This window comes from Marmota flaviventris, chromosome 2, assembly GCF_047511675.1.
Source record: "Marmota flaviventris isolate mMarFla1 chromosome 2, mMarFla1.hap1, whole genome shotgun sequence".
NCBI classification, from domain to species: domain Eukaryota; kingdom Metazoa; phylum Chordata; class Mammalia; order Rodentia; family Sciuridae; genus Marmota; species Marmota flaviventris.
Genome location: NC_092499.1, coordinates 130837267 through 130855352, shown reverse-complemented (window position 1 = coordinate 130855352; position 18086 = coordinate 130837267).

Sequence of the window (18086 nt, the reverse complement as noted above, 5' to 3'; positions counted from 1 at the left end):
CACCATAAACTTAACCCTAACACTAACCCTAACATTTACCTAACCCTAATTATAACCCTAATCCTAACACTTACCCTAACACAAACCCTAACCCTAACCCTAACACTAACCCTAAATCTAACCCTAATCATAACACTAACACTAACCCAAATCCTAACGCTAAACCTAACACTAACCCTAACTCTAAACCTAATGCTAATCCGATCACTAACCGCAAACCTAAACCTAATTCTAAACATAAAAATAACCTGAACCTGATCCTTAACCCTAACAATGACCCTAAAACTAACAGTAACTACAACCCTTACTCCAACCCTAACCCTAACACTAACCCTAATATTAACACTAAATCTTACCCTAACACTAACCCTAACCCTAACCCAAACTTGAACCCTAAACATAAAAATAAATCTAACCCTAACCCTAACACTCACCCTAACCCTAAATCTAAACCTAACACTAACACTAACCCTAACCCTAACACTCACCAAAACCCTAACCCTAAATTTAACTCTAACTCTAATCCTAACCGTAAGCCTAAACCTAACCCTAACACTCACCATAACACAAACCCTAAACCTAAGCTTAACTCTAACACTAATACAAACCCTAACCCTAAAACTAACCCTAAATCTAACCCTAAATCTTACCGTAACCCTAACCCTAACTGTAACACTAACCCTAAGCCTAACCCTAACCCTAATATTAATCCTAACCCTAACCCTAACCATAATGCTAAACCTAAACCTAAACCTAACACAAACCCTAACCCTAACCATAACCCTAAAACTCTCCTATCCCTAAGCCTAACCCTACCCTATCCCTAACCCTAAACCTAACAATACCTTAATGCTAAAATTAAACATAATCCTAAATCTCACCCTAACCCTAACACTAACCCTAACCCTTATCCTAAATCTAACCCTAACAGAAACTTGTATCCTAAACTAACAATAACCATAACCCTAACTCTAAAACTAATCTTAACCCTAACTCCAACCCTAAACCTAACTTGAAACTGAAATCTAATCCTAACACAACCCTAACCCTAACCCTTACCCTAACCTTACCCTAACCCTAACAGTAAACATAAACCTAATCGGAACTCTAACCCAACACTAACAGAAACCTTAAACCTTAAACTAACACTAACCCAAACACTAACATAAACCCTAACCCTAACACGAACCCTAACACTAACTCTAACACTAACCCTAAACTAAAACCTAACACAAACAATAACCCTAACAATAACCCTAACCCGAACCTGAACCCGATCCTTAACACTAACAATAACCCTAACCTGTTTTTTGAAGAGAGAGAGAGAGAGAGAGAGAGAGAGAGAGAGAGAGAGAGAGAATATTTTAATATTTATTTTTTACTTTTTGGCGGACACAACATTTTTGTTTGTATATGGTGCTGAGGATTGAACCCAGGCCACACGCATGCCAGGCGAGGGTGCTACCGCTTGAGCCACATCCCCAGCCAAATAACCCTAACCTTACACTAACCACAACCATTACTCCAAACCTAACCCTAACAATCATTCTAACTCTAACCCTAACCTGAAACTGAACCCTAACCCTAACAATAACCCTAAACCTCACACTAATACTCACCCTAACTCTAACCCAAAACCTAACAGTAACCCTAAACGTAACCCTAACACTAATACTAACCCTGACCCTAACACTAAATCTAATCCTAATCCTAACCATAAACTTAAACCTAACCCGAACCCTAAAGATAACACAAACTCTAATCCTAACCCTAACTCTTAACCTAACACTAATCCAAACCCTAACCCTAACCCTAACCTTAACCCTAACCATCTCACTAAACCTAAACCTAAGACAAACCCCAACGTTAACCATGACCCTAACCCTAACATAACCATAACCTTACCCATAACCATAACCATAACACTAACCCTAAATCTAACACAAACCCTAACTACAACCATAACCCTAATCCTAATATAAACCTAACCCTAACCCTAATTAAACCCTAACGTAAAGCTAATTTTAAACCTAACCCTAAAACTTAACTTAACCCTAAACCTAACCCAAACCGTAACACTAACCCTAAACCTAACCATAAATCTAACCCTAACACAATCCCTTAATCTAACCATAACCCTAACCTAAACCTCACCCTAATTCTAACCCTAACCCTAACACTAAACCTAACCCTAACTCAAATGCTAGCCTTAAACATAACACTAACTCTAACCGTTACAGTAACCCTAACTCTAACCCTAAATCTAACCCTAACCCTAACACTAACCCTAAGCCTAACCCTAACCCTAATACTAAACCTAACACTAACCCTAACACTAACCCTAACCCTAGCCCTAACCATAACCCTAAAGCTAACCCTAAATAAAACCCTAACCCAAACCATAACCCTAAACGTAAACTAACCCAAACCTAATCTCTTACCCAAACGTAACACTAAACCTAACCCTGTCACTAACACTAACACTAACCCTAACCCGGATACTAACACAAAACCTAACCCCAACCCTAACACTATCACTAACCCTAAACCTAACCCTAACACTAAACCTAACACTAACCCTAACCCTAAATCTAAATTTAATTCTATTCATAACCCAACCCTAACCATAAACCTAATCATAACACAACCCCAATAACAAACCCTAAACTTAACCCTAACCCTAACACTAACCTTTACACTAACCCTAAACCTAACCGTAACCCTAAATCTAAACCTAATCCTGTACCTAACCCTAACACAACCCCTTAACCTAAACCTAAACCTAGCACAAACCCTAACACTAACACTAACACGAATCTTAATACTAATCCTAACCCTAAACCTAACTCTTAAACTAACACTAACCTTAACCCTAAACTTTACCCTTATACTAAACCTAATGCTAAACCTAACCTTAACTATAACCCTAAACCTAACTCTATCCCTAACACTAACACTAACTCTAAAACTAACCTTAACAGTAACACCATCTCTAACCCTAATCGTAATCCTAACACTAACCTTAAAAATATCCCTAACCCTAACATTATTCCTAACTCTAACTCTAACACTAACACTTACCCTATCCCAAAATCTAACACTAACCCTAACCCTAAGATGAACCCTAATCCTACCCCTACCACTAACACTACCACTAATCCTAACCCTAACCCTACCACTAACCCTAAACCTAACCGTAACCCTAACATTAACACTAACCCAAAAACTAATACTTACCCTAACCTTAACACTAAGCCTAACCCTAATTCTAACACCAATCCTAACACTAACAATAACCCTAACCTTACCCTAATTTTAATTGTAACCCTAACATTGACACCAACCCTAACCCTAACATACTCTAACCCTAATCCTAACACTAACCCTAACCATAATTCTAACACCCACCCCAACACTAACCCTAATCCTCGACTTAATCCCAACTGTAACCCTAACTTAACACTAACCCTAACCCTAAGAAAACACTAATACTAATCCTAAACCTAAACTTAACTTAAACGCTAAACAAAACACTAACCCTAATCCTAAAACTAACCTTAACACTAAAACGAGACCTAACCATATCCCTAAACCTAAACCCTACCCTAACCATAACACTAACCAAAACACTAACCCTAATCCAAACACTAACCCTAACATTAAACTTAAACATATGCATAACCCTAACCCAAACAATATCCCTAACCCTAACCCTAACACTAACACTAACCCTACACGTAACCCTAATATAACCCTAAACCTACTCCTAAACCTAACCCGAAAACTTACCATAACCATAAACCTAATCAAAACCCTAAAGATAACCCTACAACTAACCCTAAATTTAACTCTGATACAAACCCTTACCCTAACCCTAACCCTAATATTACCCTAACCCTAAGACTAACCCTAAACCTAACACTAACCCTAACCCTAACTCAAATTCTAAATTTAACCCTAACACTAACTCTAACCATTATGGTAACCCTAACCCTAAAACTAACCCTAGCCGTAATCCTAACCCTAACATTAACCCTAAACCTAACACTAAACCTATCGCTAATACTAACCCTAACCATAACACCAACACTAACCCTAACACTTACACCAAATCTTACCCTAAAACTAACCCTAAACCTAACCCAAACTTGAAATCTAACCATAACAATAAACCTAACCCTAAACCTAACACTCACCCTAACCCTAACTCTAAACCTAGCACTAACCCTAACCTTAACCCTAACACTAACCCAAACTTTAACCCTAATCCTAACCGTAAGCCTAAACCTAACCATAACACTAACCCTAACCCTAACCCTAACCCTAACCCTAACTCTAACACTAACACAAACCCTAACCCTAATCCTAACCCTAACCCTAACCCTAACTGTAACACTAACCCTAAACCTAACCCTAACCCTAATATTAATCCTAACCCTAACCCTAACCCTAAACCTCAACCTAACACAAACCCTAACCCTAACCATAACCCTAACATTCTCCTAGACCTAAGTCTAACCCTACCCTATCCCTAACCCTAAAACTAACCCTACCCTAATGCTAAATTAAACTTAACCCTAAATCTCACCCTAACTCTAACACTAACCCTAATCCTTATCACAAATCTAACACTAATACAAACCTGTATTTTAAACTAACACTAACCCTAACCCTAACTCTAAAACTAACCTTAACCCTAACCCTAACTCGAAACCAAAATCTAATCCTAACACAACCCTAACCATAACCCTTACCATAACATACCCTAAACCTAACTCTAACCCTAACCCGAATCCTAAGAGTAACCATAAACCTAACCGGGACTCTAACCTCAACACAAACACAAACCCTAAACCATAAACTGACACTAACCCAAACCCTAAACCTAAACCTACATCTAACCCTAACCGTAAAACTAAATCTAACCATCACCCTAACCCTAAACCGAACACTTACCCTAACACTAACCCTAACCGAAACCTAACATTATTCCTAACCATAACTCTAACACTAAACCTATCCCTAACCCTAACACGAACCCTAACACTAACCCTAAACTAAAACCTAACACTAACACTAACCCTAACAATAACCCTAACCCTAACCCAAACCCGATCCTTAACACTAACAATAATTCTAACCTCTTTTAAAACAGAGAGAGAGAGAGAGAGAGAGAGAGAGAGAGAGAGAGAGAGAGAGTTTTTAATATTTATTTTTTAGTTTTCGGCAGACACAACATTTTTGTTTGTATGTGGTGCTGAGGATCGAACCCAGGCCACACACAGGCCAAGTGAGCATGCTACCGCTTGAACCACATCCCCAGCCCGATAACCCTAACCTTAACACTAATCAAAACCCTTACTCCAACCCTAACCCTAACACTAACCCTAACAATCATCCAAACCATATCTAATCCTAATCCTAACCATAACCCGAAACTGAACCCTAAACATAACAATAAACCTAACCCTAACCCTCACACTAACACTCACCCTAACCTTAACCCTAACCCTAACACTAACACTAATATTATTCCTAACCATAAACTTAAACCTAACCTGAACCCTAAAGATTACACAAACCCTAATCCTAACCCTCTTAACCTATCTCTCACCCTAACCCTAACCTTAACTCTGACCATATCACTAAACCTAAACCTAACACAAACCCTAACCTTAATCATGACCCTAACCCTAAGCAAACCCTAACACTAACCCTAATCTAACCCTAACCCTAACCATAACACTGACCCTAAACCTAACACAAACCCTAAACATAACCATAACCCTAACCATAACCTAACCCTAAACCTAACCCTAATTAAACCTAACCCTAACGCTAATTCTAAACCTAACCCTAAATCTTAACTTAACCATAAACCTAACCTTAAATCTTACCCTAAAACAAACCCTTACCCTAACCCTCACCCTAAGCCTAACCCTAACCCTAACACTAAACCTAACCCTAACTCAAATTCTAGCCTTAACCCTAACACTAAGTCTACCCATTACGGTAACCCTAACCCTAAATCTAACCTTAACCCTAACACTAACCCTAAACCTAACATTAACCTATCACTAATTCTAACTCTAACCCTAACCCTAAACCTAACCCTAACACTAACTCTAAAACTAACCTTAACCCTAACCCTAACCCTAACACTAACACCAACCTAAACCTAACCCGAGCCATAACACTAACCCAAACCCTAAGTAAACCTAAGACTAAACCTAATTGTAAGTTTAACCCTAAACCTAACCCTTACACTAACCCTAACCCCATCAGTTACCCTAACACTATCCCTAATTCTAAACCTAATGCTAACACCCTATCCCTAAACCCTATTCCTAACTGTAACTGTAACCCTAACCCTAAACCTAAACCTAACACAAACCCTAACCCTAACTCGAACACCAACACAAACCCTAAATCTAACTCTAATCCTATCACTAACCCTAACCCTAACCCTAATACTAAAGCTAAACCTAACACAAACCTAACCCTAACACTAACCTTAAACCTAACCTAAACTTAAACTGAAGCCTAAACCTAACCATAAACCTAACACTAACCCTAAAACAACCTTAACCCTAACCCTAACCATAACCTAACACTAACCCTGACCCTAAAACTAAACTTAACCCTAACACTAACAGTAACCCTAACGCAAACCCTAACACTAACATGAACCCTAACCGAACACTAACCTAACAGTAACCCTATCAGTATCAGTAAACCTAACCCTAACACAAACACTAAACCTAATGCCAATCTTAACTGTAACAGTGACCCTAACCCTCACCATAAACCTGAACCTATCACTAACCCTGACTCTAACCTTCACACGAACACTAACCCTAACTAAACCTAACACTAATCCTAAACCCAAATCCTATGCTAACTCTAAAATAAACCCTAACCCTAACCCTTAACCTAAATCCAATGATAAACCTATCCCTAAACATAACCATAACCCTAACCTAACCCTAATCCTTAACTTAACCCTAAACCTTACTCTAACTTGAAAACCTAACCTAACTCTAACGTTAAACATAACACTAACCCTAAGAGAAAAACCTAACCCAACCATAACTCTAAACGTAACACTAACCCTAACCCTATCACTAACCCTAAAACTAACCCTAATTCTAATGCTAATGCTAACCCTAACTCTAATCCTAAACCTAAAACAAACCCAAAGTCTTACCCTAACCTTAACCCTAACACAAACAGTAACCCTAAACCTAACACCAAACCTAACTCTTACCCTAACACTAATTCTACCCTTAAAACTAACCCTATACCTAACCCTAATACTAACCCTAACACTAATCCTAAACCTAACCATAACCCTACCCACAACACTAACTCTAAACCTAACCCTAACCCTTGGACTAACCCTAACCCTAACCCTAACGCTAACATTAACACTAACACTAAACCTAACCCTAATGCTAACCGTAACACTAACACTAATCCAAACCCAACCCTAACACTAATCCTAACCCTAACCCAAACTATAACACTTATCGTAACTGTAACCTTAATTCTAACACTAACCCTATCCCTAACCCTAAAACTAACGCTAATCCTAATGGTAATTCCAACCCTAACTCTAACTCTAACACAAACCATAAACCTAATTATAACACTAAACTTAACATTAACCCTAATCCTTACATTAACACTAACTCAAACCCTGACACAAACACTAAGCCTAAAACTCACCCTAACCCTAACCTTAACCCTAACACTAAAACTAACCATAACTCTATGCCTAACCATAATTTTAACTGTAAACCTAACTTTTACCTAACTCTCACCCTCACTCTTACACAAAACTGAACCCTAACCCTAACCTAAACCTAACGCTAAAATTAACCCTAACCCTAATCCTAATGATAACCCTATCCCTAACATTAACACTAACCCTAACCTTAACTCTAAGCCTAACACTAAACCTAACACTAACCCTTACCCTAAAACGAACCCTAACCCTAACACCAAACCTAAACCTAACACTAATCATAACACTAACCCTAATACTAACCCTAACCCCAACCCTCATGCTGAGCCTAACACAAATTCTAACACTAACCCTAACCATAACACTAACCCTCACCCTAAACCTAAATCTAACAGTGACCCTAACACTAACCCTCATCCTAAACCAAACACTAAACCTAACCCCAACTCTAATCATATCACTAATTCTAACCATAACCATAACCCTAAACCTAACACAAACCCTAACTCAAACCCTAACACTAAACCTAACACGAACCCTAAACCTAAATCTAACCCTAACTCTAAAATTAACCCTAAACATGAACCTAACCCTAAAACTAACCCTAACTCTAATCCTAACCCCAATTCTTAGCCTAAAACTAACTCTAATCCTAACTTTAAAACTAACACTAATACTAAACCTAATCCTAACCCTAAAACTAACAATAACTCTAAAACTATCCCTAACCCTAACATTATACTTAACCCTAAGCCTAACCAAAACTCTAACACTGAACCTAACGCTAACCCTAACCCTAACACTAACACTAACAGAGCTGTAACACTAACCATAAACCTAAACATAACCCAAACCATAACCCTAACCCTAACACTAACTCTATCCCTAAACCTAACCCTAAAAGTAACACTAACCCTAAACTTAACCCTAACCCTAATTTTAACACTAACCCTAACCCTAAAACTAAGATGAACCTTAACCCTAAACCTAACATTAACCCTGACACTCACACTAAACTAACACTAACACTGACTGTACCTCTAAACCTAACACAAGCCCTAACACTAACACTAACCCTAAACCTAATCCTAACACTAACACTAACCCTAACGCAAATCCCAACACTAATAGTAATCCTAACACTAACCCTAAATCTAATGGTGAAACTAAAACTAACCCTAACCCTAACAGAAACCCTAACCCAAACCCTAATACTAAACCTAACCCTAACACTACTAACCAAATCACTATCTCTAAAGCTAACTCTAACAGTAACCCTAACATTAATCATATCCCTAAACCTAGCGCTAAGCATAACACTAACCCTAACCCTAAACTTAACCCTATCACTAAACCTGTCTCTAAACATAACACTAATCCTAACCCTAACCCTAACATTAAACAAACCCTAACCCTGACTGAAACACTAATTCTAATACTAACCCTAACCCTAAAAGTAACCCTAAACCTATCCCTAACCCTAACACTATTTCTAATCCTAACCATAACACTAACACTTACACTTACACTAAACCTAACCATAAACCTAAATATAACACTAACCCACAACCTAACCCTAACCCTAACACAATCCCTAACCCTAACCCTAACTCTACCCCTATCCTACCAGTAAACCTAAAACTAACCCTAAACCTAATCCTAAGCCTCATTCTAACTCTAATAAACATAGCACTAATGCTAACCCTATCACTAACCCTAACACAAACCCTAAACCTAACACTTACCCTAACACAAAACATAACCCTGAACATAACACTAATATGAACACTAATTCTAACCCTAAAACTAACTCTAAAACTAACCCTAAATCTAACCCTAAACCTAACCCTACCCCTTTACATAAACCAAACCCTAACACTACACCTAACCCTAACCCTAGCCCTAATTCGAGTCCTAACCATAACCTTAAAATAACCCTGACCTCGAATCATATCTAACACTCACCTTAGGTATAAACACCACCCTAAACTTAAACCGAACCGTAACAGTAACCGTAGCCTTAATTCGAGTCATAACCCTAACCTTAAAATTAACCCTGATGCTGACTCATATACTAACAGTTACCCTAGCTCTAAAGACCAACATCACCTTAAACTGAACCCTAACAGTAATCCTAGCCCTTATTTGAGTCCTAACCCTAACCCTAAAACTAACACTGTCTCTGAATCATATCCGAATACTAACCTAGCTATAACTATCACCCTAACATTAAACCTAACCCTAACACTAGACCTACCACTACTCCTAACTCTAATTGTAACCCTAGTTCTTACATTATCCATTGCCATAATATTAGCCCTAACACTAACACAAAATTAGCCCTAATCTGAGCCCTAAATCTAGATTTAACCCTAAACGTAACTCTAGCCCTAACACTAGCTCTAAGCCTATCCCTTACCCAAAGCAAAACCCTAACCCTAATCGTAACACTAGACCTATCCCTAATCCTTAAGCTAACCAAAACCCTAACCCTATTAATAGTCATAACCCTACCCTCACTCTAGCTCAAATCCTAAATCTAGCATTAACTCTAGCCCTAGACCTAAACAAAAACCTATCCCTAGTTCTTAAAGTAACCCTTAACCCAACACAAACACGAACCCTACACCTAGACCTAAACCTAGTTCTGATTCTGGCTGTAACCATCACTTTAACTCTAACCCAAACACTGACCCTGCTTTTAAGAGTAAACCTACCTCTAAACCTGACCTAACAAAAAATCTAAACCTAACACTAGACCTAGCCAAAATGCTAACCCTAAACTAGCCCTAATCATAACCCTAGCTCTTACATTACCTACAGCCCTAACCCTAGGCCTAAAACTAACACAAATGCTAGAACTAATTCTAGGCGTAAGCATAACCCTAACCCTAGCCTAACACTCGATTAGTCCTAACCCTACATCAAACCTAACCCTTATCCTAAACATAAACCTACACCTATCCCTAACTATACCTCTAACACTAGCCCTAATCCTAAACTTAACCCTAGCCCTAACCTAGCTCTAAACCTACCCATTACTCTAAAACTAACCCTAAACCTATTAGTAACCCTAGGCCTAACCCTAACCCTAAACCTAACCAGAAAACTGACGCTAAACCTAAGCCTAAAACTCACACTCACCATAGACCTAACTCTAGCTCAAACCCTAACTCTTACCATAAACCTAAACATAACCATAGCCCTAACCCTAAACCTAACCCTAAATCTAACACCAATCATAACCCTATGCCTACATCTAACCATATCCATTACTCTAAACCTAACCCTACCCCTAATGATGATGCTAACCCTATTCCAACTCTAACCCTAACCATACTCTAATCTTATCCCTAGACCTAACTAACTCTAAACCTAATCCTCGTCCTATCTCTAACCCTAGCTCAAAACCTAATGCTTATGCTAAACATAAACTTAAAACTAATTCTAGTGCTAACCCTAACTCAAGACCTATTCCTAATCATAACCCTAGCCCTAAACTTAGCTCTAACCCTATCCATTATCCTAACCATGTCCATTACCCTAATGCTAACCCTAGGCCTAACACAAACCCTATTGCTAAACCTATCCCTACAATTACCGTAAACCTAAACTGAACCCAAATAAAAACCTATCATTACCCTAATCCTGACCCTAATGATTATTTAAGCCCTAACACTAAACCCTAACCTCAACCAAACTCTAATCTGATCCTGACCTTAATAATTCCCCTAGCTCTAAATCTGACCCTTAGCCCTAAACCTAACCCTTACACTAGACCTAGCCATAAACCTAATCATAAAACGGTTCTCTCCTCAACCATAACCCCACACTTGCCATTAGCCCTAGCCCTAATCCTAGCTCTAACCCTAACAGAAACCCCAGCTCCTATCCAGCCCTAAACCTAGATTAATCTTAACCGTAGCCCTAATCCTAGCTCTAACCCCAATACTAACTCTAGCCCTAATGTTAGCCTTATTTTCACCCTATCTTTAAACCTAACCCTAACCCTAGATCTAAGAATAAATCTAACTATCACACTAGCCCTATCACTAGGTCCAACTCTATCCCTTAAGGTTAACCCTAACCTGAGCCCTAAACTTAGTACTAATATTTTCCCTATCCATAGCCCAAGCACTAAACTTAGATCATAATCTATCTCTAAAACTAACACTAATCCGAAGACTAACCCTAACCCTAACACTAGCCCTAACCCTAACACTAATCCTAAAGCGAGCCCTAATCCTAGCCCTGGCCCTAAAACAAAATCGAGCTATAAGCTCTATCCCTAACCCTTAAACTAAACAAAACCCTAACCATACATCTACCTCTAACCCTAGACCTAATTTGAGTTTTAAGCTGAATGCTAAAACTAACCCTGACACTGACTCTGACACTAACACTAATCCTAGCTCTAAACATCACCCTAATCCTAACACTAACACTAACACTAAACCTAGCCCTAATCTTAACCTTAAAATTAGCCCTAATCGTAACCCTTGTACTTACATTATCCATAATCCTAACTCTAGCACTAACTTAACCCAAATCCTAGCCCTAATCTGAGCCCTAACCTGAGATTTAAACCTAACCCTAAACCTAACCCTAGCCCTAGACCTAATCATAACCATAACCCTAGCTCTAACCCTATACATTACCATAACATTAACCCTAACTCTAATGCTAACCCTAGACCTAAACCTAATCCTATCTCTAATCCTTTCCCTATCCATTTCCCTAAACCTAACATGAACCCTAATTCAAAGCCTATCATTACCCTAATCCTTACCTAATGCTAATTCAATCCCTAACTTTAAGCCTGAACCTATTCCAAGCCCTAACCTAGACCTTCACCTTAATAATACCCTTAGCCCTAAACCTGACCCGAACCCTAAAACTAAATCTTACACTAGACATATACATAATCCGAACCCTAAAACTATCTTTAAACATAATTCTAGACTTGAAATTAGCCATACTCCTAATCCTAGCCCTAACCCTAAAACAAATCCTAGCCCTCACCCTAGTCCTAAACCTAGCCTTAATCATAACCCTAATCCTAACCCTTATTCTAAATATCACCCTACCTATAAAACAAGCATAACACCATCACTTACCCTAAACTAAATCCTAAATCTAACCCTAATTTATGCATAACTGAATACTAATCATAGCCATAATTCTAGCCCTAATTTAGCCCTATCCCTAACCCTAACCCTAACCTTAGCCCTAAGACTAGCAATAATTCTCACACAAGCCCTATCACTAGTTTTAATCCTAGCCCTTACCATAACCATAACCCTAGTGCTAACCCTTGCCCAATTCTTAGTCCTAGCCCTAAGCCTAAGCCTAAGCCTCACACTAACACTAAACCTAATCCTAACGCTAATCATAAAACTAGCCCTAACCCTTCCACTAGCAGTAAAACAAAAACAAGCAATAGCCCTAACCCTAAACCTAACATAAACCAAACCCTAACACTAAACCTAGACCTAACCATAGCCTTAATTTGAGTCCTAACACTAACCTTAAAAGTATTCCTGACACTGACTCATATGGTAAACTCATCCTAGCTTGAAACACCATTCTAAATTTAAACCAAAACTTAACAGTAACCCTAGCCCTTATTTGAGTCCTAACCCTATCTATGACCCTGACTCATGTCCTAAAACTAACCCTAGGTCTAAATATCACCCTAAACTTAAACTTAACCATAATACTAAAACTACACCTACCCCTAACCGTAACACTAAAACTAATCCTAATTGTAATCCTTGTTCTTATATTAGCGAATACCCTAACCATAGTCCTAACCCTAACACAAAACTAGCCCTAATCTGAACCCTAAACCTACCTTTAATCCTAACCCTACCCTAAATCTAGCCCTAACCCTAGCTCTAAACCTATCCCTTACCCTAAGTGAAACCCTAACCCTAATGGTAAACCTAGACCTATCCTTAATCCTTAGGCTAACCAAAATAATAAACCCTATTAATAGTCCTGACCCTAGCCCTCATTCTACCTCTCATCCTATCCCAAACCCGTTAGCTATCCCTGACCCTTAATCTGACCCTAACAAAAACCCCAGGTCTAAAATTGACCCTAAACATAGAGCAAACCCTAACACTAGTCATACCGCTAACTTATACCTAAAACTAATCCAAACCCTTAATCTAAGACTAACTATAACTCTCATGCCATCCCTATCTCTAGTTCTAAGCCTATCCATTACCAAAACACTTACCCTAGCCCTAACCCTTTCCCTATCCTTAGTCCTAGCCCTAACCAAAGATCTAACCCTAACTCAAAATCTAACCCTAAGCCTAAGCCTAAGCCAAACACTAAAACTAGCCCTAATCCTAACCTAGCAGTAAAACAAACTGAGCAATAGCCCTAACCATAAACCTTAACTTCAAACAAAGCTTAACACTACATGTAGACATAACCATAGTCTTAATTCGAGTCCTAAACCTAAACTTAAATCTAACCCTGACTCTGACTCATATCCTAACGCTCACTCCAGCTCTAAACACCCTCCTAACCTTAAACTGAAACCTAAAAGTAAACCTATTGCTAACTGGAGTCCTAACACTAACCCTGACCCTGACTCATATCCTAACACTAATCCTAGCTCTAAATATCATCCTAACCTTAAACCTAACCTTAACACTAGACCTGCCCCTAACCCTAACCCTAAAACTAACCCTCATTGTAACCAGAGTTCTTACATTAGTCAATGCCCTATCATTAACCCTGACCCTAACACAAAAACTAGCCCTCATCCGAGCCCTAAACCTAGATTTAACCCTAACCCTAACTCTAGCCCTAACCCTAGCTCTAAGGCTGTCACTTACCCTATGAATAACCCTAAAATGAATGGTAGCCCTAGACTTATGTCTAACCCTTAGGCTAACCAAAATCCTAACCTTATTATTAGTCCTAACCCTAGCCCTCATTTTAGCTGTAATCCTATCCCAAACCCGAAGGCTAACCCTGACCCTTATCCTGACCCTAACACAAACCCTAGTTCTCAACCTCACCCTAACACTAGACTAAAACCTAACACTAGCCCTGGACCTAATCCTAATCCTAAATCTAATCTTATATCTAGCTTTAGACCTAAACAAAAACCTAGTTCTAAGCCTAACAATAACCATTATCCAAAAACAAACCTTAACCATACCCCTAGACCTAAACCTACTTCTAATTCTGGCTGTAACCCTAACTCAAAATTTAACCTAAACACTGACTCTGCCTTTAAGAGTAAACCTAGCTAAACCTAAACCTGACCCTAGCTGAAATTCTAAACCTAACACTAGATCTTGGCATAACCCTAACCCTAAAATTATCCCTAATCATAATCCTAGCTCTTACATTACCCACAGCTTTAACCTTAGGCCTAAACCTAACAAAAAACTTAGAGCTAATCCTAGGCCTTAACCTAGCCCTAAGCATAACCTAACACTAACCATAGTCCTTACCGATACCTAACCCTCGCCTTAGCTCTAACCCTGGCTGAAAACCTAACCCTTACTATAAACATACATCTAGAAATATCCCTGAATCTAACCCTAGACCTAGTCCTAATCCTAACCGTAACCGTAGCCCTAAACTTAGCTCTAAACCTACCCATTATCCTAACCCTAACCCTAACCCTAATTGTAAACCTAGCCTTAACCCTGACCATAATCCTAACCATAAAGTGAAAACTAACCCTAGACCTCACACTAAACTAATACTCGCTATACTCCTAACCATAGATCAAACCCGAACCCTTACCATAATCCTAAACATAACCCTAGACCTAACCCTAACCCTAAACTTAAATCTAGCCCTGTCCCTAACCCTAAACATATATCTAACTGTATTTATTACACTAACCCTAACACTAAACTTAATTATTACCATTCCCCTAACCCTAACCCCAATAAAATTAATTATTACTATTCCCCTAACCCTAACCCTAACCCTAAATCTACCGTAATTCAATCCCTAAACATAACTCTGAACCTAACCCTTGTTCTAACACTAATCATAGCTCAGAACCTAACTGTTACACTAAACATAAAACTAATTCTAACACTAGTTCTAACCCATACCCTAACACTAACTAAAGACCTAATCCTAACCATAAGTCTAGCTATAAACTTAGCTCTAACTGTATGCATTACCCTAATCATAACCCATACCTTAATGCTAATTCTAGGCCTAACCCTTTCTAAAGACCTAATCCTAACCATAACCCTACCCCTAAACTTAACTCTAACTGTATCCATTGCCGTAAACATAACCCTTTCCCTAATGCTAACCCTAGGCCTAACCCTACACCTATCACTAACTCCAACGCTCTAAATTACCCTAAATTTAACCTGAAACCTAAATCTAACCTTATCATTACCCTAACTGTATACCTAATGCTAATTTGATCCCTAAACCTAAACTCAAACCTAAAAGAAACCCTAACCATGAACCTGACCCTATACCTCTAACCTGACCCTTACCCTAAATCTAATCCTTACATTGGACCTAACCAAAACCCTAAAACTATCCATAAACATAACCCTAGACCTGACATTAACCCTAGATATAATCCTACCTCTAACCTGAACACAAACCCTAGCCCATATAAGCACTAAACATAGCCTTAATCATAACCCTATCCTTAAAATTAGGCCTAACTTAAAACCAACACTATCCCTAATCTTAGACCTAACTTAGTCCTATCCCTAATCCTAACCCTAACCCTAGCCCGAAAACTTAGTCTAACTCTCTCCCTACCCCTAAAACTACTTCTAACCTTATCCCTTACTGGAATTCTAAACCTAGCTTTAATGCTAGACCTAACCCTAGCCTTTTCCTTAGCCCTAGAACTAACCTTGAATCTAAACTTAACTCTAAATCTAACTCTAATGCAAAGCCTAAGCCTAAACCTAACACTAACCCTAACCCTAATGCTATTCCTAAAACTAGCCCTAACTCTAGGCCTAGCCATAATACAAAACCGAGCCATCTTCCTAACCCTAACACTTAATCTAAACCAAACCCTAACCCTACAATTAGCATTAACCCTAGCCTATTTCTAATTTTAAGCAAAACAGTAAAACATATCCTAACCCTCATTCTGTTGCTCACACTAACCCTAGCTTTAAAAATCACCCTAAACATAACCCTAAACATAACACTAGACCTAGACCTAATTCTAACCCTAACCCTAAAATTAGCCCTAATTGTAACCCTAGTACTTACATTAGCCATAACCCTAACCCTAGCCCTAACTTAACCCAAAACCTAGCCTAATCGGAGCCCTAAACCAGTTTTAACCCTAACCCTAACCTTAACCCTAAATCTAGCACCAAGAATAACAATAACCTTAGCTTTAACCCTAGCTCTAACCCTATCCATTACCCTAAACATAATAATAATGCTAATACTAACCCTAGGATTAAACCTTACCATATCCCTAATCCTAACACTATCCATTACCCTAAACCTAACTATATCATTACCCTAACCCTAAAACTATGCTAATTTGAGCTCTAAATTTAAACATTAACCTCTCCCAAACACTAATCACGACCCTGAACCAAACAATACCCTTAGCACTAATCGTGACCCTAACCCTAAACCTAACCCTTACACTACATCTAACCTAACCCTAAACTATCTTTAACTATAAAGCTGAACCTGAAATTATCCCTAGCCCTAATCTTAGCCCAAAACCAAGCCTTAAGCCTAACCTAACCCTAACCCTAATTCTAACCCTCGCCCTAGCCCTAAACCTAGCTATAACGCCATCCCTTACCATAAACCTAACAATAACCCTAAACTTAACCATAATCTTAAACCTAACAATAACCCTTGCCCTAACCCTAAGCCTAACCCTAACACTAAGCATAGCACTAACCCTAATTTAGTCCTATCCTAACCCTAAACTTAGCCTTAAGACAAACTCTAATTATTGCCCTAGCCCTAGCCCTAGGTCTATCCTTAGCCCTAGCCCAACCCTGAATCTAAACCTAACTCTAAATTTAAACCTAACTCTGAATTTAACCATAACCATAATCCTAAACCAAACCCCAACACTAGCCCTAAGAATGATGCTAATCCTAAAACTTCCTTTACCCCTAGCCCTAGCCTTAAAACAAAACCAAGCCATATCCCTAACACTCACCCTTAACCTAAACCAAACCATAAACCTACACCTAGCCCTAACCCTAACTCTAAAAATAATCCTGACCCTGACAATGATCCTAACACTAATCCTAGCTCTAAACATCACCCTAACCTTAAATTAACCCTAACACCAGGCCTAAGCTTAATCCTAACCATAAAACTAGCC